The sequence below is a fragment of the Amblyomma maculatum genome, chromosome 8, assembly GCF_055883805.1.
Source record: "Amblyomma maculatum isolate TAMU_Amacu chromosome 8, ASM5588380v1, whole genome shotgun sequence".
In the NCBI taxonomy this organism is placed as follows: Eukaryota; Metazoa; Arthropoda; class Arachnida; order Ixodida; family Ixodidae; genus Amblyomma; species Amblyomma maculatum.
The window spans coordinates 87,408,453-87,430,562 of record NC_139351.1 but is presented as its reverse complement, the minus strand read 5'-3'; the positions used below and the strand labels follow the sequence as shown (position 1 = coordinate 87,430,562).

Below are 22,110 nucleotides of genomic sequence, written 5' to 3'. Positions count from 1 at the left end.
CCTAAAAATACTCGGTACCAATTTAACTCAGCACCAATAAATAAATTTATTATGTTTTTAAGCTGTGAAGCACAGATTGCAGAAAATAGATGGATAAAAGATTTAGTAACGCTGTGTCGGATTTAATAAGCATATTTCTGCATTTCCTCGAGCTTGTTAATTCGTATATTAGTACACCGAGAAAGCTTTTTTAGGATAATGTTTGTTTTTTCTCACATTTTCGAGAGCTCCTCGAGCATATCATTTTTAATATGTGCACAAGCGTGTAATTCGGACACACCGATAGCGCGCTTTAGCATTTCAAATTGGAACACCTCTTCGAATGCGCAAGACTTTGAAAATTTATTTTCTTCAAGGTTACAGCACTAAACATCAAACACAATCTGCTTAATTCGCTATAGTGCTCTGAATATATACTAGCGACCTTTTTAGCCTTGTTTCACTGTGTCTAAACACCATTATAGTGTTTTATTATGCATGGAATAAAAGCCACATACGTCATATTGCTAAGAATTGTATCGGCGGATGTGATCTACCGCGGCTCTTAGATCAGGCTACATGAAACTCCGGGTATATGCGCACACATAATTGTTGTTCCTTTTTCTTTTCTCTTTCAAACTTTGCGCCGTTATCTCAGTTTCAAGCTCTGACTTGCTCGGATGCAGTCCAGGGGGCGAAATGAAATCAAATGATTTGTCATAAAAGCTACGCTGGTTCGCCTTGTACAGCCTACCGGTTGCAGCAAGAAGTCACCATGAACTTAAGTCAGCCCGCACCCTCGTTACAGGTACGGCCGATTATATAGCTTAAGTCTAGAATTTTCGCTTTTACGAGGATACTAGTATAGGGTGGCAAAAGTTTGAGAAACGTCGGGTTTTAATATTTTTGGTTGGTGATACTGTTTCTCAACTTTTTGTTTCGACAACCCAACGAGGCGGATTTCCGCCAAAGATGTTCTCGTTTTAGTAAACTGTAAGGATGCAAATACCTCCAGCGTCATTTGGCGAACACTTAGTTTGAGCAAGGACTCGCTAACTCCTGGTGATCCTTTGCTTTAATCACGTCTTCGCGTCTAACACACATGTAAACATATCACAGTTCGAATAGTGCGAGAGCTTTGTAAACAAGAGGCTGGATGTCCCCTGAGGGTTTCCTGTTATCATGTGACGTACAAACACAGTGCCCTTTCCAGCATGTGCTTCTTTACACAGTGCCTGATGACATCGGTGGTACCGCAATCACGGAAGAACGCTAACGTTGGCCTTATTCATTAGAAGGGGGACGCTATACGGTTACGTACAAGGTATTTACTAAGGTAACCGCGAATATAATTAGGGCAACCTTAGACATCAATCTGATAAAGGATAAAGCAGTTTTTCGAAAAAAGTACTCTATCGATCATATTCTTGCTCCCCCCATGTGACAGAAAAATGTTCAAATTATAACAGGCACCTACACATGGTATTTTTTGAAAGAACAAGCACTTGTCTAGTACAAACCTCGGCAGTAATACAAGCATTGCGGATCAGGGTGTTGATGAGTCGTATGGGAAAGTACTGGTAGATATCTATAGTCGCTCCACAGCAACCATCTATGGGCATAGAGAAAGTAATAAATATCCGTAAAGAAAGGTGTTAGGCAAGAAGACACGATCTCTCCACTACTATTCGCAGCTTGCTTAGAGGAAGTAATCATTGATTTGGAATGGGAGGATTTTTAAATATAGCTTGATAGAGAATACCTCAGTAATCTGCGATTCGGTAATGGCATTGCCTTACTAAGTAACTGATGGGACGAATTTCAAAGTAGGATTTATCACTTAGACAAAAAAAACTGAAAGTATACGGCCTAAAAACTAATATGCAGAAAGCTAGGGCAATATAGAACAGTCTCGAAAACGAACAGTAGCTTACAATAGGTAGCGAAGCACTAGTAGCACAAGTAGGCAGATATGTCTGCTTAGGACCGCAGATCCGGACCACGAAAGGAAAATAAGCAAAGAATGTGATTAACATGGAGCGCTTTTGGCAAGTACTACAAGATAAAATACTACCAAGTACTACCAAGTACTACCAGATTTCCAGTATCACTCAAGAGGAAAATATATAATCGTTATATCGTACCTGCACTCACCTATGGGGCCGAGACCTAGAGGCTAACGAAAAGAGTTCTACTTAAGTTGAGGATAGTTGAGGACAGCGCAGAGGGCTATGGAACGATAAAGTGTAGGTGTGACGTTAAGCGATAGGAATCATGCAGAGTGGGTCGGAAAAATAGCTTGAGTTAATGACTTTCAATTGGGGAATGTAACAAATTAATTTCCAAGGGAAGGAAAGCGTAGAAGAGGGCGGCAAAAAGTTGGATGGGCAGATGGGGGTAAGAAGTTTTCTGCGGTCGAGTGGATTCGGCTAGCTGAAGACTGAGTTAATTGTAGGACTATGGAGAGGCCTTCGTTTTGCAGTGGGCTGATAATAATGATGATGATGACAACGCTAGTAATTTCCGAAGTTCCACCACATTGTTACAGCGACGGAAACGAAAGTAACGACGTCGGCCCCCTGCCTCATTCCATCAATTCCATAACTATTCGGCTTAGACCCATCGAGTACCCGGGACGTTTTTTTCTCTCGGAGTTATTGAATCAGTGGTGCAGAGACATCGGCCTAATTACCCATTGATTGCCATAGGCGCGGATTAATTGGCGTGCCCACGCCGAGCAGGCCTCAGCACATCCAGCTTTTGCCATCCATTATCCTCGCTGCTTTGCGTTGTCCACTGCATTATCAAGTAGCGGTGCTCTGCTCCTTGCTGCTTTTTTATGCTAGGTTTGCATTGAGTCAATGTACATGATTGCGTGTTATATGGTTTATCATTTGCGCTCATATCTCGAAACTCACCTCTTCTTTTGTCACCTTCAGCGAATGCAGAAAAATCGTGCATTCAGGCCACAACCTCCAAATTTCTTTTGTCTGACAGAATACCCGTTTATTAAAGTGAGGCATTGTTTCAAGCAGAGACTTTCAACATGCTTGAAAGGCAACTCACAATGAGAAAATTGTGTGTAACTTTCAGCCTGAGTAACGAGAAACATTGTTTCCGAGTGACCCGTTTTAATCTCCATCGCCGCCGCGTCTTTGATGGCGAGCGGGGCCCAAACCTGTCTCTCGAGTAAGCTCGTGGCCTGCTTGGTGTCTTAGGAAAGAAAGAGCGCCCCCGGTGTCTTCCGTATTTACAGAAATACGATTTGCATATATCTTTTCTCTAAAGTGAAAACATGGGCTGGCACAGCAGCTGCGACCTTTGACATTCCAAACTTCATAGTTTTCCCGGCAGATTAATCTTCAAGCTTTGGACGCAGTCAAATGAGACACTTCTTGTACTATGTCAAATCAAGCTGCAGGGCATTAGAAAGAGTTCTTGAGGCGGGAAGGTTTGCATTTATTGTGAATATCAATTCATCTGGATGGGCGCAAAGGCACGATTCTGTTTCTCAATCACCTTACTGATCTGGTCGAACTCAGCGCGTAAACATGAACGAGAATTTTATCGCAAAGTTGTATACAACATATCGGAATAGCTAGACGCTTAGTCGCCATGACTGACAGAATAGAAAGATATAGATTTTGAAGACATAAACAAACCATCAGCACTGCTAACACTTAATTGGAAAGGAAAGTAACTATGTACACATCACAGCTCTATGTCGTTATATTTGCTTGTCCCACATGCTGCGTGGACTTCCAGTACTTTTTAGGTTGAAAATAAAACTGCAATGTAGAGTTGAAAGTCCTTTTTTACATAGGGAAGCTCGCGGCCAGTGGATAACGGCGCGGAGAAAGCGTCTATATTGCTTGCAGGATCGTCATTTCCTTCGCGCACGCTTGACAAAGTCACTGAGGCAAGGCAAATATTTGTATGTTAGTGTCTATTGCTGTAAACGGAACGGTAGTTCAGGCGGTAAGGTTTCATCTCGGAGCGAAGATGGGTATGTTGCCACGAGTTGAGGCAGTGCAATATGGGAAGCTAATAATTTACTATGATCACCAACGCCAGCGATCCATATTACGTGACGTGTAAGCCATACGGGCGAGGAGAATATTCAAGGAGACCTGATACTGGGTGAGACGGGTCTTGCGCATGAAAGGTGGATCGGGTGTGCCCACCTGCATACAATGCTGACTGATGCTGCGAAAACTGGTGCGTGTTTATTGCATATGAGAAAGAGAAGGTGTGTGTTGCGTTCTCAAGCTCGCGTAAGGATGAAGCGAAAGGGGATGTAAATGTGGGCACCCCACCTGCCAAAGGAGCAGAGCGTGTGCCGCCGCATTCCCCCTGGCTCTCCCGTGTGATCTGGGGTCCTCTTAATGGCGACAGTTGTGGTCACGGGTTGGTGGCATTGAAGGATGCGCTTTATGGCCACGGCAGTTGCGTCTGCAGAAGCTGCAGTAGCAATCTCGTTGCAGGCTTCGTGTGAATCGGTAAGAACGAGAATGGGATTCAGTAATGGTGCAATTAAGGAACCTCCGGCAGTGCTTTCTATATTGCGAGGAGTTCGGCATGAAGAGGGGTACCGTGTGGTAAGTGGCAGACATAAGCACCTGAGAGGGAAGGGTTGCCATCACATACCCAGGCCGTGGAAGAAAAGCCGTTAGTGACTGCAGCATCAATGTATATATCAAGCTTCAGCGATTCGCTCTGGTCGGCGATGGGCAGGGAGACGTTCCCGGGGAACGACAATATTCTGGCGACGGAAGATGGTACTACTGGCATCTCCCGATCGAAGAGTAATGCATGTACTGGGCTGTTGTGTCGTCGTTGCTCACTTGATCTAAGGCCAGCAGACGATGGCCTCCGAAAGTGCTTTCTAATATAATCAATAACGCGTCTTCGACTACGAAACGATGGTAGAGAGCAGTGAAACAGCAGCGCAAAATGCTTAAGTTCAGTTATATGAGTGTGTTATAGGTGTAGACCGATAATAGTCCGTAGCGTTGTGCGATGAAGGCGTTCGACATTAGTGAAGTCATTTTTCTACAGTTGCGGCATGGGTATGCCAGAGAGGATTCTTCTGACCACTGCTGCTCGGAACAGCTCACGGCAGGTACGTTGCGGCGCACTACCTTTGCGGTTGGACGGGCGACTAATAATGTGGAGTAGTGCCGGCTAAAGGCACTGCTGCTGACGGGCCCATTTTAGGGGGCTGTTACAGCTAGCAAGGTTGTGGATTTGCTCATTTGATTGGGTGATTGCGTTGTCATCAGTGTGAAGATTTACATCTGTATTATATATGATATTCAAATTTTGACATGGAGTCCTCAGCTGTTTTTCAAAACATACAAGAATCATAGAATTTTAGAACTTCGACGCTGCTACACAACAGACACTACTCACTTCTCATACTCTTCCCAAACTCTACTTCACCAGATTTATCTTTTTTTTTTGCACTGTAGTTTACAGACCAACGGGCGTAATTTCAACTATCGCGATTACATTAAGATAATTATAAATTGCTAGTTTTCTTAGTTCTTTAATTCTCTCCGTCGGTGGGTTCGGTTTTATCGAAATCACAATATCTAAACAGGTATTAAAACTAGGCTCTTATCGTGTCCAATGCTAAGTCATCGCGTGCAAGACTCCCACTTCAGTGTACGAAGCAGGATGTGCTTCTTGAGCGAACTACCTTAGCTGCTGGATGTACTTTTCGTTTCGTCCATATCAGTAAATATTCACATGAAATAGAGTAATCTCTTTAAACAGAGGTTCTCAAACTAGGTTGTGCGGATTAGGTTCTGTGTCCTCCCGCAGGACTATCCCCCACTTCTCCCCCTACTCCCCCTATTCCATTATTTGCTACGCATTTGGGCTTTACTGAGTGCCTGGTTCATTAAAACCCAAGTTTTAGCGTTAGCTTTCCATAGCATAGCTTGTTTCTCCGTTTGGCGCTGTCAGCATAATCTGCAGCATAGGCCCCGGCATCGTGCATACATGCAGAACGCCGCCGGCGCACTCTTGCGAGCGGCGACTAAAGGCAAGGTCAACTCAGCTCAGTTATCTAAGCCAAGACACCAAAAGCATGCAAGTATCATTGGACGTTTCTCCACGTGTTTGAAAGGCGCTACCGGTGATTTCATCAGCTCCAAAAACCACTATTTACTAAATATAAAAATATGCCTTCGCCGTGCTACCGCCAGATCAAGGAGTGGCCGACAAATAATGATAAAGCCAGGTGAGGCAACGCGTTTATGTGGGGTTGGCAGAGCCCGCTAACGAGGAGCATGCTGGTCCTGTGAGTCGGCTTTGACTACTTTTTTTCGTTGTGGGACGAGTAAGAAGTGAAAATTTAACTAAAAGGTGAATGCCAAGAATAAAAAAAGATAACAAAAAAAAAGATGTTTAGAAGACTGAAATAAACAAGAAAACAAAAACAGGAAAAGTTATGCACCAGCAACTTCGTGTAATTTACATGGAGGGCAGGATGTGGGGAGGGGTTCCATGCTACACATTGATTGATAATTGCTGGGATTACGTGGGAAAAAAGTCTGCATACTCTTGGTTTCGGCCGTACAGCACTGTTGGGAGACAGCACGTGAACCAGATGTTTTTTTATTCTGTCCGCGAGCGCCACTCCGAAGCCTGAGCGGTCAAGGCATGCGGCTCCTGTCCCTTCTTCTTTTTCCACCGCTTTCCTGATCTAGAGATGGCGCTGCTACAAGAGCATCACTGGCATCACTTCTTGTCATTCGCCCCCCCCCCCCCCCCCCCTTTTTTTTTTTTTGCGCCATTTGATTCGGCACTAGCGCCATAGACATCGGTGCCAGGACAAGATATTGTCGCGGCTGGCTGCGGTATATATAAGCTGATAAGAAAACCGGCCAGCCTGAGCAGAGGGGTCTTCGTGCTCTGCGTGAGTCGTGTTTTTAGTACGTCCACTCTATAGTATCATGCAGCAGTGGAGTAAAACACTACAGAAATTCATGGCTCTCGAACCACGGCTAATGCTCAAAAATACGCGTTACACTTTCGTAACCATCCAATGAACGGTTTCGTTGGTATTTTCAAAGGTGTTAACTGTGCAGTAAAATACAGAAACCCTTAACCTACAAATTGGAAATTTTAACTAAAGCACTTTACCAGGAGTATAAGATTCCCAATTATTCACATATTCAGCACATTCATAATTTACGGGAGTGGGAAAAACTTTAAAGTGACGAGCAGTGAGATCTTGATATCTATACATTGTTTGTCTTCTTGCGCTGAGGTGCAGAACAGAGGTGACACAACCGCTTGTGAAATCTGCCCGTGTGTCTCAAGCAGGCCTGTTTTTGATGACCTAATTTTCTGCACCTTAACAGGCGCATTAAAATTTAGCTTTGTTTTTTCACCACTTAGGAATTTGTGAACGCCATAAATAATGCAAAAGGTGGCTTTAAAATGTTTGGTGTCATTAACGGTGCCGTCCTGACCTCAGAGGAGGCAAAGTTCAAGCTACAGCATCAACAAGGTGCAGCTCAAACGCAAAGAAGTGCAAAATCTACGTGCACGAAAAAAGAACCTTTCCCGCTTCACAAGTATCGCAACACTTGAAAAACAGTTCAATACTGGTTCAGTGAATTTTTGCATTTTAACTACAAATATCGAGGCGTCGAAACGCAGGAACATTGCAAATTTGCAGAAGCATTCAGCCAGCCGTGAGTCCCAAGTGGAACTTCTGGAATTCAGAGTCGGTCGATGGCTGTTTACATATGCAATAGACGTCGATAAAAATACGCCCTTTATATGCGGAACGCGTGATCGTCCAACGAAGCGGGAGTAAGAAAAATATGAGCTCTCAAAATAAATAATGTCAGGTGCCGGGTGACGAAAGAAGCTTCTTCTGAAGGAGCTCCTTCAGGAATAGCTGAACTATGAACGGGAGCAATACACACTTTAGGGGGGAGAAGGCTTAGCTCATCTCCATGCATTAAGCCAAAAATTTCGCAAGTTCGCGTAGAAATGTATGTGTTTTGTGAATGAAGTAAATAAACTTCTATTTGTAGAGGATGGAAAGATTTTTAAGGCGAAAGCCTCGAATGTTTCATGCTGTCGTTAGTAAATGTGTCCGCGTTTCGACCAGCGTGGGGTAAAAATAAATAATAAACGTTGTCTTCTCCGGGAAGCAAACCTCCATCCTTCGGATCCCCTGCCGAGCCCCTTACTCTGCCACGCCGTGGGCCTTCTGGTGGTTAAAATAGCGATTCCAAATTCACATGTACATTCTTCAGTTGGGAAAGGCGAAATCCTGAGCGTTGCTTGCTGCACACCGTACATCGAGCGCTGCTTGCAGATATTTCACACAGAGGAAAATATGACAGCAGCTGCTTCGCTTACAACATTGTGTAGCAAGCTGCGCATGTTGCTTTATTTTTTGTTTTTAGGCATAGCCTTTCTAGGCTTAATGTGAAAATCAGCGTCGGCGAGATGTGTAAGCGAGATTCTGCGAGTGACAGATACAGCGCCCTTTATTTCCCGTAAACAAATTATAGAGCGACGGTGAGCCATCATGCATTCAACGGAACGCTGGTTGTGTTGTTGTTGTTGCTGGATGCCCCGCCGGGGTGGTGCAGTGGTAAGACGCCCGACTACTGTGCCAGAGTACCTGGGTTCGAACCCGACCTCGGCGGCTGCGTTTCGATGGAGGCGAAACGAAGAGGTGTCCGTGTGCTGTGCGATGTCAGCACACGTTAAAGATCCTCAAGTGATCGATATTACTCCGTAGACCTCCACTTTCACTCCCACCTTCCTCTCTTCCCTTACAGCGCGGTTGAGGTATCCACAGCAAACAAGTGAGACAGTTACCGCGCCTTTCCCTTCCTATAAATCAATCAGTTTTTTTTTTGTTGTTGGACTGTAGAAAGAAGAAAAATAAAATCCACGGGCCTGCTACTGGCTCTATGGCTGAGCCACCTCCGCTGCCTGATTGATTTATAGGAAGGGAAAGGCGCGGTAACTGTCTCACTTATTTTCTGTGGACACCTCAAACCCGCCGTAAGGGAAGGGAGGAAGGTGGGAGGGAAAGTGGAAGGAAAGAGTAGCCGTAGTAGAGGGCTACGGGGTAATTTAAATCACCTGGGGATCTTTATTGTGCGCTGACATCGCACAGAACACGGCCGCCTCTTCATTTCGCCTCCATCGAAACGCAGCCGCCAAGGTGGGGTTCGAAGCCGGGTACTCCGGCACAGTAGTCGGGCGTCTTACCACTGCACCACCCCGGCGGGGCGCCTGCGCTGCCTCGTGCAAACAGAACAGAAAATAGAGAAGAAAGAAAAAGAAGAGGGAATAAAGACGCGCGCAGCAGCAACAGCCGTCGTCCGCCGCCGAAATGGTGGCTTGAGTAATGACGACCTACAACCACCTGTGGCAGACTAGCCCCGCCTAAAACGGCAGGGATTTACCAGTCCCAGCCCCATAGGGCCAGGATCAACCATCATCCCCCCGCCGCCCCGGTTGTGTTCTACAAGGGGCACGTGATATACCGTGTGCAGGAGCAATGCTCCGGATTCGCATTTCTGCACTGTAGATTCTGCAGATACTCTCGGAACAAATTTCACATCCCTAGTCCACATAACTGCGCCACTATTTCAACATCCTCATAGGTCACGTGACCAGAAATAAGCTACCACGTGATCACTTTGGACGTCGCCATTTCTCCAGTTGTCTATTTCGACGTCAAATTGACTTAATTTGGTTTGGTTTGCGGGGTTTAACATCCCAAAGCGACTCAGGCTATGAGAGACGCCGTAGTGGAGGACTCTGGAAATTTCGACCACCTGGGTTTCTTCACCGTGCACTGACATCACACAGTACACGGGCGCCTTGCTTGTCGCCTCCATCGAAAAGCGGCCGCCGAGGCCGGGATTCGATCCCGCATCTTTGGGAACAGTCGTCGAGCGCCGTAACCACTGCGCCACTCCGTTAGTTTTAGTTAATTAACTAATGATTCCATATACACCAAATGTTTTCCCTGGTGACATTTTTCCATCTTCTACCGCCATTTTCTGTTTCCTACCGCCCCTTTGACGCAATCCTGCAGACAAAATTCTAGTGTCAGTCTCCTCATATATAGCCACTTAATGTTTACGCATTAATAAATCCCGCTTTAACCATTATGTACAAACTATAGGCGGCCGAACACTTCACTTTAACACCCCGGGATGGCGCACTCGTTAGGACGCTCGGCTACAGTACTCAAATATGTGGGATCGCATCCTGCTGCCTCGGCGGCCGCTTTTTCATGGAGGCGACAAGCAAGACGCCCGTATGCTGAACGATGCGACTGCAAGTTAGAGAATCACAGGTCGTGTGCCGTACAATGTCAGTGCACGTTAAAGTGCCCCAGGACAACGGCGTCTCTAATAACCTGAGTCGCTTTAGGATGTTAAAACGCCACAAACCAAACTTCACCTTACTCTCAATATCAGCTTGAAGATGGCCTATGCACTACTGTCATTTTGAACCTTACACCTTCGTTTCTTCTGTATTTTTGGGTATCATAGTCCTTCATTTCGGTTGGCGGCGATGTTCTTTTTAGTCTTTCTTTTATTTTGGTGAGGATACCTGTTCGGTCCTCGAAATTTATTACAGAGACCATAGGTTAGGGCAATATACAATACTTAACATGGCTGCAATGGGGGTGATACACACATCAAGAACGTTTATAATTGTGCTGATGCGCCTTCTTTCTAAACAGGGCTTTGGCTCGGCTGATTATTGTGATGATGAGGTCATAGATACGTTCACGACATTCGTGCTGATGGCTGCGGCGTCGAACGGTGTGAATGAAAGAGTATGTACTGCAGCGCTCTTCCCAGAATGTTGAACAGTAGGTATGTTCTCGTTAGTTATATATCTATCCCAACTGAGATTGCTTCAAATTTTTGATCGTAACAATGAAGCGAAATTACTTGAATTCACTATTGAGCTCATAAATGTCGTCAGTCTCTTCGACAATCAAAGGTTAAGGTTGTTCTGATTGCATAAATGAATTAACTTAGGGAATACCTTGTGGCTATAGCCGAATACCACAATAAATTTTTCGTTATGAAATATTTAACACCGGCATTTTTCAGGATTAAAATGTTTTTTTTTTTTGCCTGTTTCTCCAGCACCTGAAGTTCTCCATACCTGATGTACTGCGTAGCAACATATACCATAAGAGTGTTATCACAGGGTGCCATCAAAAGAAGCTGACAATTCCTCGCGCACATCGTCCACAAATTTTCTGCTTTCTTGCGATAAACGCTTCCATGTCTGCCTCATTCTGGTTCGTTTCGAAGAGCCAGGAATCTGATCTCATGTGATTAGGGCGCAATGTTCCAGAAAAAAAAAAGAGCCTAATGCAGATATCTTTCCTATCGCAATATGACATCGTTTCAACGAGCCAGTAGATAACTTATATTGAAAGATAAGTCATATATCACGGCAAAGTCAGAAGCCAATATAACAGGATGTTTTATTTAAGGATGGAACTTTAGCAAATAAACCAACAACATAAAAACTAATAAACCAGCGATTGTTTCATAAAACAGAAACTTGTCATTCGTCTATAGAGTCGTGCCTCGTTAATATGGACACTTTGGTTTCCGACCAAAACTGTCCATAAAGCGAGTCATCCATAATAACGAGTCATGAATAAAAACAAAAAGGGTGTTATTGAGAAAAGAGAATTGTAATTAACGACTGCTTTTGTACATAACGGTATGCACTGGACTCAAAATTTCACAGAACACCGGCAATTTTGAGTGCATTATCCTTGTCATTGATGTGTTCGAAAAATTGTAGTGCAGTCTGAAGCGACTCGCTTACCATGACACCCGTGATGTCGGGCTTTGTGTTGGTCGAACTTTCGAGCACGAACTCCTCACTGGCCGATGAATCAGCGTCTGATTCTCTGCTCACCGCCACTTCCAAAATGGCCTCTTCACAGAGCTAAGTAGCCGCTAAGTAGCTGCTTGAGATTCTCCTAAAGCGAGGAAACAGCTGAGCTGTCGATACTAGTCCCTCGCAGCTTGGATTGACTGAGATGGCTTTTGCCGCTTGTAATAACACTTTATTATAAGTATTACTTGTAAAACGTTCATTGCAAGTTGTTTACGCATTCCTGTGTCATTATTTGTACTGTTGCTGCGCTGAATATTTTTGTTACTTCATTTATTTATTTATTTATTTACATTACCCCTCAGGGCCAGAGGCATTACAGAGGGGGAGTGGTAAATATACAAAAATGAAGAGGGTGCAGTATGTACATGAATGTCAAATAGCGCCTGAGCATACAATGTTAGCTAGTGCTACGCGGAACTGCTCATAGTTAGTAATGCCAACAATTTCTGCGGGAAGGTGGTTCCAGTCTCGTGAAATTCGCGGCAGGAAAGATTGCGAGAAGCATTTCGTGTTACATGATAAAATTCCAACTTTGTGTTGATGGTCAATGCGATGAGATACATAAATTGGACGGGGAATGAGGCGATCACGAAGAGCGGGATGATGGTACAACTTGTGGAACAGGGTTAGCGAAAAACTTTTCTGCGCAAAGTCACTAGAGGGAGGCACAAATTAGCCTTCATGGCTGTTATACTGGCTGTTCGGTTGTAGTTAGCAAGAATAAAACGTACAGAGTTATTTTGGACCATCTCGAGATCAGTAATTAAGTTCACATGAGTAGGGTCCCATACCGGTGAAGCATACTCGAGTTTCGATCTTAATAATGTTTTGTATAGTAACAGTTTCAAGTGAGAAGGAACATTATAAAAGTTGCGACGTAAGTAGCCTAGCATGCGATTAGCATTTTAATTATGAGTCTGTACGATTTATAACCTACGCCAACCACCACTAACCACGGGTCCAATACTGTAGTGTTTTTGGAAATGCACTTTTCCTAAATAAGGCCGGACATTTTAAGCACAGGGCCAACATTGGGCCGATGGATTGTGCTGCTTGGCGCCTTTACTGCCTCATCGAATCGAAAATGCTTTGAGCTCCTTTCATATCATTAGTAATGTCTAGTTTCCGGTCATGTCTCTGTGTTCCTGCTGTTTTTCAGGCTACTTTTGAACGTCAGTGCTTCATCAAAACTTTCCATATAATGTTTCATCATATCAAATAACCGATTTTACTGGTAAATTATGACAGTTGTGGTAGTTCTGGTAGTTTCATAGTGCTCGTGTAGACCTGAAGTTTCATGATGTTTTTTTTTTTTTTTTTTTCAGATCATTTCGCCCTAGCAGGTGAAGTGAATTTCTCCCTAGTCTACCAAATCGTCTTAGCTTTTGCCATTAGTATTCATGACTTACGATATAATGATTGAATGTTAAACAAAAACTGTCATTCCCCAGCTCCAGTACGAAAGGTAGGCTTACCAGTGACTAGGAAGCAAAATAATAAATTACAAACACAATTATTTCTTAAAATGACTGACAACCTTGGGCCTTGTTTCGACCTTCAGAAGTTCTCTGCAAGTACTTAGTTTGCTTGCACTGCAGACGACAAACTACAATGTTCTGCTCATTCTTTCAGCAGTGCTTTAATCATTTTCAATCATTTTTCCCCCCAGTATACTGCCTAGTTTATCAACCTCATGTAGTTTCATCACTTTTCTTTTCTGCAGCTAAGGTTATAATCCCTCCCCTTTGTGCGACGCTCAACCATATCTTTTTAAAGAACAGTCTTTTCAGCTAAAAGTGCTAAGCAGAACTACTTTCTATTTTTTGCTGATCGTATTTGCTTTTTGCATACTGTATCACCCCGTAGACATTATATTTTTCCCATCTAAACTTTTCTCTAGATAGGGTTATCAACGGGTCTCTGCACCTAACTCAGACTACATCCTACAAACAGCTGTGCTTTTTTCAAGAGCGGATACGACGTGTCTTCTAAAGAGTTGTATGAATATTGCTACAGCGACTTACTGGGCTCAACCAGACGCCCGACACATGCGTCTAAGAAAGCTTGATCGAACATTTAAATTTACTGTTCCGCGTGATATTCCGCGTCATCAGGCATGCTTGATACATCGACTTCGTTTAAACGTGGCTTTCACGCGCAAGTACTTACATTTAATTGGACAGATGGACTCACCGGAATGTTTAACTTGTGGCATCCCAGAGACTGTGGACCATGTATTATTGGTGTACCCAGAGTATGCGAACGAAAGAAATGTGCTAGCTGCTTCCTTGAAGCGTTTAGACAAGAGGCCTCTGTCGGAGGAACTGCTGCTGGGCGCTTGGCAGGACAAGGGGAAGGGCATCCAGGCAGTGCGCGCTCTTTGCCGTTATTTGAGCGCCAGTGGACTTGATTCACGTTTGTAAAGCAAGCTGCTGTGTCTGTATATATATTTCATATGCCTTCTCCCACATCGTCACCCATCATGACCTTCTTTCTTCTCTCCTTCCCCTTCCCCAGTGCAGAGTAGCAGGCCAGATTTGAATTATTCGGGCCAACCTCTCTGCCTTTTCCTATCAATAAATCCATCTATCTATCTACATATCTACATCATAGAATCTACTTCAAAATATCTGCTCAAACTTCAAACTGAGTGCTATCCAATGATGGGATCAGCGCCTACTATGAAGTTCACATATGGTTCTTTTGCGAGTGGCTCTTGTAGTCATTTTACCAGAAAAACGTATTCAAAATTGCTAAATTATCACCTTCCCTGAATTCTACCAGCTCTTTCTTTCCATTCATGAAGCCTATCATAGCCTCCTGCCAAGTGTACGTCTGCCTTTTTATTGTGGACATTGGTATTTAAGTCGTCCAAATGAAACAACGCAAATAAATAAATAAAAATAAGGACAGCTAAGTCCAGAATGCAAGAAAATGTAAGAGCAGATATACCACACATCCAGACTCCAGATCTGCTTGCACAACAAAGAACACTTTGGTATTCTTAGAAACAAAATTCGATCGTCTTCCTGATCGCTCGAAGACTCTGGAGCGGGAACAACCACATTTTCGTGGACTGGCTTAGAGCATTGCGAATCTGCGTACATAAACAGGCTCTGTAAAAAGCAGACACTTCCTTCGACTAAAAACGGGCTCTGACTTTATCCCGAAGAAAAGTTGAGCCAACGCTAATGGCCCAACTAAACTACCATGCTCTGTATTTAGGATGCTACTGAAAGGCAAACTTGATAGCCTGATTCAGTTGTAGGCACGCGAGAACCAATCACGACAGGTGGCGGTGCTGCAACAAAGGGGGCCAGTGGTCGGATTACGAAAAACAATTGGTTTCGTGGAAATAAAACGCGCTGTGTTTCACAGTCCAAGCGGGCAACCAAATCGGACGCGGAACGAAAGAATAGCGGAAAGCAAGTCACATGTAGAGTTACTATATAGGCTTTGCCAGAGTTCCGCGTTCCTTTTCTTTCGCCGCCAAGCAACAATTTAGTGCCGTGAAGCCAACCCTACGGGAATCCTGGCTGCATTGCATCAACCGTCATGAGTACGGCGTGCCCTGCTGTGTGCGAGCTGTGGGGATGATTACTTATTTATATTAGGAGAGCCAAAGTAATTCCTTCTCTATTGATTTCTAGTCTGACTGATTTCCTCCTGCAAAGGAGATATACGGCTTCACTGCACAGCTTGGTTGCTTATACGGTACCTTCGTGCAACTCTGGCAAAGCCTATATAGTAACTCTAGTCACATGGTAGAAAAAGGTGCCATTGTGGAGCTCTCCGAAATAATTTCGACCACCAATAGACATTTGACCTGCTCAGACATATTGGTTGCCGAACGAGCATCTTAGCATTTTGCCTTCCTGAAAACGCGGCCTCCGCGGCCAGAATGTGATTTCGTGTTCTCGTACTGAATAGTCGAATGATTTAACCAGTGAATTCATACTTTAGTTCCAACAATAATAATATAAACAGGTAGCGGATGTTTGCGCGCGATACCTCCAGCATTAATCTTGGGAACAACGTTATGGGCAGCTCTGGATACACATTTTCCGCCTCAAGCTCTTTAATGAACTTCTAAAATTCACTATAGGTGCGTTTTCGTTTTCAATTTCAATCAGAACTGCAGACCTTAGGATCGGCAGCTGAATGGGAACCATCGTAGTGCTATGTAGTGCGAAGGCGCTAGTAATAGTATTGTACTTCGAACTATAAGGAGTTTTATTCATATATGCATTATGTATTATATATCTTCGGTGCTAGGGAGAATCCTAGTTTCTAGTGATTATTAAATGTTGCTTGTTCCCAGGATTTTTGCAATAAATAAACGAACATATACAAACAGCTTTGATGCAACACGTGGTAAAAAACTCTTCACTAGAGCAACCTCGAATTTTCCAACGAGTTCTCGACCTCACTGATTCTACATTTAGAGTGCTTTGAAATGCCATCTCCATGGTGGGCACCAAAGCCTCAATCTCAGCAATAAAAATCCATTAGTGTTTCGTCAGAGCCACGAGGCGGGATTGTTGTACACTTGGCCCCCAAACAAAGCTCGCATGGCAGCTCAGCCTTCCCGCTCACCTGTCTATACATATTTAACAATTCCCGGAGTAGACTAGTCTGGGGTCCCAAAATAAGTGCTTGGGCCGAGCTGCTTCGAAATTCAATCTTAGAAAGGCATGCGTGATGTTTCAGAACTTCGTTACCGGGTCCTCGTTTCGGGCCTAACCTGATCTGCTTTGCGTACCTGGTTAGCCTGCGAACGACTTTCGCACGGCCACATGACAACCTAACCAGGGGATGTTGGAAATTGCAGAGACAGGAAAGCAGCTTCAGTTCCTGTAGACGGGCACCGTATATTTTGCTCATTCGAGTCTAGTTATGGTAAATTATTTATACATTTTTTACGGAATTATGCCCCGATTGACGAAGCATCTTTAATTACGTGCTCAATGACCGGAGGCAAGGTGTTCTCCGTAATCGTGTCCGCACTAGCTGAAAAGACGCTACGAACATTCGGATAGATTATACCGAATGCTGCCTGAGGAGGTTGTCGCACCACAGTTTCAACAAATCTTGTCGTGGTCACCTTGATGTGTCCTTCCCCAACGCACAAGTTTATTAACATGCGGATTCTGCGACGATCACTTGACGACTTTTAAACCGGTGCGCGGTAATTTTTATAAAATATGGAGTAGCTCTTTTCAATAAACAAGGCCAGAGCTGCGCCAGAGACCTAAGGGAAAAAGCAGTGGTAGATTTCTAATAAAATAATTCAGAGGGATAGACGGAACACAGTCTCAACACGACCGTCTCTGTCTCTAGAATCCTTTTGATGCGTGCCTTTGGACGCAGGAAAAAGAAGAAGGAAGAAATACTTGGATGAAAAAAAAAAGTGAAATAGGGCTTTATCGACATTGCAGACTAGTATTCAAATACTTCTTTCATAAGAAGAAGAAAATTTGTTTCTGGCTTGACAGATACGTGAATTAAACGTTAAAACCTTAACGCAACGTTACTTACGTAACGTAAGTAACGTGAACGAAGGATGCACAAGACTATACTCTTGGAATCTGCACCGTTCCAAAAAAGAAGTATCAGTTATATCACATACATGTGACCTTGATTCTCGGATGAGGAATATTGGCATGCTAATTTATAAATCAGCGTATTTATCAAGACAACCTGTTTGGGAAAACAAAAATGAGCAAGCGTGGAAATATTCTTTCTTGCAAAGAAAAAAATTAGCTGTGGATTAGCTTGTGGTTAAACCTGGAGTTACGCAAGAGCTATCTGCATGGTTGCACTTTGGTTCGGCTTCAAATTAAAGGCTTGGTTTTTGTACATAAGAGATTACTCTATGGTTTCAACCTAATTTGTGCTACAGGGGGCACTTTTGACCACTAAAGTGCGATGAGGCGAAAGCCTCTATCGTGCGGAGGTCTGAAGCCCTCCACAGCGGCACCTCTTTCTATCTGTTTTCACTCCCGCGTTCCCTATGATGCGATAGCGTAAGCTACCAGCCAACATATAATGACCCGCTTTAACCGAGCCGTACGAACGTGCCTGCGTGGCCTAGGGATAACATTAATGCAAGGGTTTCGGTAGGCCGACTGTGATATCACCCTCACATATGAAAGGAGAGGCCCGATTTGGGAGCTCCCACCAAACGTAATGTCAGGAAGCCTCATGTTCATATTGTGCTAAGCGACGTCAGCTGCCAGTTACTGCCTCCTACGACCTCCTCCTCCTCCTCTTGTTATTGTTCTTCATACAGGCACGGACAGGCATGGCGAAATGGCGAGACTGGCCAATGTTCGGAGGCTAAAAACAGCGCTAACACAGACGAAGCAGAGAGAGGGACAGTGACGTGGTCTTATCTCTGCTTCGTCTCTGTTACCGCTGTTTTTAGCCTGAGATCATGCACCGACGAGTCCAAATTTTCACCCTGTTGAACTGTGGCGAATGTAGCTTTCGCTACATAATCAACTTTAATATTTAGCTTAGATGTGCCGAAATGAATGCCAAGATGTTTTTTAAATATAGTGAACAATGGCTTAAGCGTGCATTTCTTTGTTTGGGCAAGCTGTTTAAACTCAGAATAACAAGAAGTGATTTTCGCAAGTACGATTTTACACACAGCCACAGCAGTCTCCACAGCAGTTTGAGCCACAGCACACAGCCACAGCAGTCTCAAAGTGTTTATAAAGTATAAAGTAAAAGGTTAACAGACTCCCCAAACATGTCAAAAAACGTCATAATTCCAAATACTGCGCGCCTGACTTCCTATCTTGTTACTCACCGTTTAACAAACACAAAACACGAATGGGCACAATAGCAACACAAATAGCCAGGAAATAAACCAAGACTACTTATATCGACATCATCCTTCCGTTCCGAAAACAATGTAAGAGAATATGCATGTATATAAATACAAATATTGTCAAGAGGACGATAGCGAAGTTGTAAGGATATGCAGGCGAATGTATATCGGTGTCTCGACGGAGTGAGTTATTGTAGGCACCCAGAACTCCAGTAGGACACAGAGCCCTCCTATGCATTCGAGAGTGCCTACAATAAGGTGGAATATTCTTGTTTCAGGCGATTTTTTGCGAAAAAGGAAATGAACTAGGAGCCTGTTCAAGGTTCACGGCGGCACCATTATAAAGGGACGTACTTCAGAAAACAGCAAATATTAGGCTATAGACAACTGTTTTGAAAAGAAAATCGTGTTTTTAAGAACACGCTTTTTTTAGGCCTCTTATGTTTACCGAAATTCTCACAGTAAGCCTAATTTTCGCAGAATGCTTGTTTGTTTCTCGGTAAAGAAAGCATAACTTTAGATAGTACACATGATTCTGTTCTCCACAAATGAGGGCGTCCTATTCTGCATTAGCGGTGACAGAAAAAACAGGCCGCTTTATTATAACGAACCTATATTCTGTTACTTCCCCGAGTAAAATCTTGTCGTGCCTCAGGAGCACGTGTGACTGGTTAACATCATTTTGCAACGCTGCATAGCAAGGCATTGCTATGCAAAAAAGGAAACAAACAACTGAACAACAGCTGCACGGCAACGTGTTGTAGAGTTAATGGCACGTCACGCAGTGTGGCGCTGCAGACTAGGAGCTAATTAATCAGAGACGATATTTAATTAAGACAATCAAGCCGAGTACAAAACTAGCCAAGTACAAGGCTTCCGGCAAATTTTAACCCAATCCGCAGGCTATTTTATATTTGCGCTTATTAAAATATATTAGGGATAAAATATTTTTTTATCCCCGCATGTTTATTTCCGAACTTCTGGCCGAAGCGCCTTGGACAAAATTGACCTTCAAAACTGCTGAAGAAACGACGAGATTCAGTTGCCTTAGGAGATAGTCGTCATGATCAGTAGCAACAATAATCCTCAAATGTTCCGCAAATGACACGAATGGACGGTCAGAATATAAAACCTCCATTGCGCTCAGCTCTTTGCCGCTAGCATGACGCCATGCACACACAAAAAAAAAAAACGAAGTTATAAACTTTTTTTTACTCAACTGGTAGAACAGCAGCTTGCCATCACAGATATCCCTGCAGCAATTTCGACGGAGGGTTTGCATTATGAAGGACCGAATGGAAGGCAAACTCCATTTCGGAACCTCCTTATACCTTCATCTAGCACGTCCCTATACCATGACCCACGCACTCACAGGAAAGCGAGTCATACCAGTACGCTTTATTCGACCAACAATAAAGCTGTTAACCAACAGCTTGCTACTGGCCACCTCCCTTGTAACACTAAGCAGGAGGAGGAGAACGAAAAACGTTATTTAAATAAAAAAAAATGTAAACACTTCCAGGCGGACCTCTTAGTCCAGGAGCCCTCTGGCTGTTCCTTCTAGCGCAGCCCGCTCGACCAGCCACAACTGATCTCCAGGTTGCGTGGCTAGAAGGGCAGCCTCCCAGGAGGAGGGGGTGGGGTGTTTGACGGGAGGAACGCGGATGGGATATTGGCATTCCCATAAGTAATGATAGAGGGTGGGTTGGGTGGCGTTACATGTGGTGCAGTATGGTGGGAAGCCGTGGGGTGAAAGATGTGGGCAAATTGAGATGGGAACGAATGTATCTGCAGTTCTCGCCAGTACGTGCTGTCGATGTGAGAAGGCGTGTGATGTGGTGACGGGTACGTGGCACGGCAACGATGATAGTAGTGAACAATTGTAGTGCAGTCAAAAGGTTCGATGGGGGTGTATAATGAAGGTTTGGGGAGGCCATCTACCGGCGACCGGAAGCTTAGTTTTCGGGCAAACGCATGAGCGCGCTCATTTCCGAGGATGTCCTCGTGCCCTGGAACCCAGGTGATAATGATGGGATTGGGAGGGGTACGTAGAGTAGATAATATTTTAGCAGATGAGTGGGGGAGGGTTCCTCGCAGCAGATATCTGCATGCTGCTTGGGAGTCTGTGCATATTGTGGTGTGCTGAGTCTCCAACTGACTGATGTGTGCAATAGCCAGTGTAATGGCCAAGCATTCGGCCTCGGCGATGCTAGTGCAGTGGATGGAGGAGACACTAAACGTTGAGCGGCAAATGTGCGTGAACAAAGCAGTGCAGATGTGAGGAATGTCTGGATTGTGTGAAGCATCCGTTAGATGATGTCCTGGCGTGTAGAGTACTGCTTTGAAAAAGATGAGGCATGGGCTGCGTGGCGGCCTTTGTGGTGTTCGGGATCCATATTTCGTGGGAGGGGTTTGAGCTCGAGGAGGCTCCGCAGATGTGGAGGGATAGTTATATGAGTGTGAGGCAAGGGGTCAGGGGTATTGTAGCCCATTGAGCGCAGGAGATTAGTGCCTGTATATGTTGTACGACGTAGACTTAGCGGGAACGAAGGCCTGGGGCAACACGTGTGAGGTGCAAACATGAATACACTACAACAAGTGACCGTTTCCAAAACAAGAGAAGCAAACATAAATACACTTAAGAAAGTAGAAAATAACTCAAAGAAGGCAGCACGCACTGGGAAAACACTTTGTACATAGACGAACCAGCGAAAAAGGATAACGGTATTAACCGTTACCTAGAATAAATGAATGAAATAAATGAATACTATAATAATAATACTAAATGTGACGGGATAGCAGCATAGTTTGTTTTGAAAGTCTACAGGCTGAAATTTTTTGTGCCTTCTCTTTACTTTACTTTTTCTTTGATTTTTTTTTTCGTCTTTCGCTTTTCATCTGTAATTAAACGCGGCTGCCTGATTGTGACACGACTTTTCTATTCCTATGTTACCTTTTTTTTTGTTTCAAATACTGAAATTATTGATCCGGGTTTTACACTCAGTAGAGCCGCTGACTGCTCCGTCATACTGCTATTCTACTGTAGCCAATGCGTTTCAAGGCAGCATACGCATACACAGACGCTACGAATACTAGAGACAAAGCGAGCAAGTTTGGTAGCAGGCACCGGGTGGGATAGCTCCCGCCCAGCTTTTGCACATATTGGCATACAGCGTCGTCGCTTCTATGAAGCCAAGACGGTTTTTGGAGCTGTTGCGTGATGTCGCGGTGTTCCTTGCTATTATTCCACACCCGCAGTGGAGTGGTTGTTATTTTAAAGCAACAGGTTTAAGGATAATCAGGGCTTCCGTTTAGAGGCAAAACCCAGCGTTGTGGCGCCAAAATTCTCATTGGGC

General features: G+C 44.2%; 1 protein-coding gene across 9 annotated transcripts in view; it reads left to right on the top strand.

Annotated features, from left to right (window-relative positions):
* Positions 1-22,110, top strand: part of LOC146181709 (inaD-like protein) — a 1,346,554-nt gene that overhangs the window by 617,759 nt on the left and 706,685 nt on the right. The window lies entirely within an intron of this gene.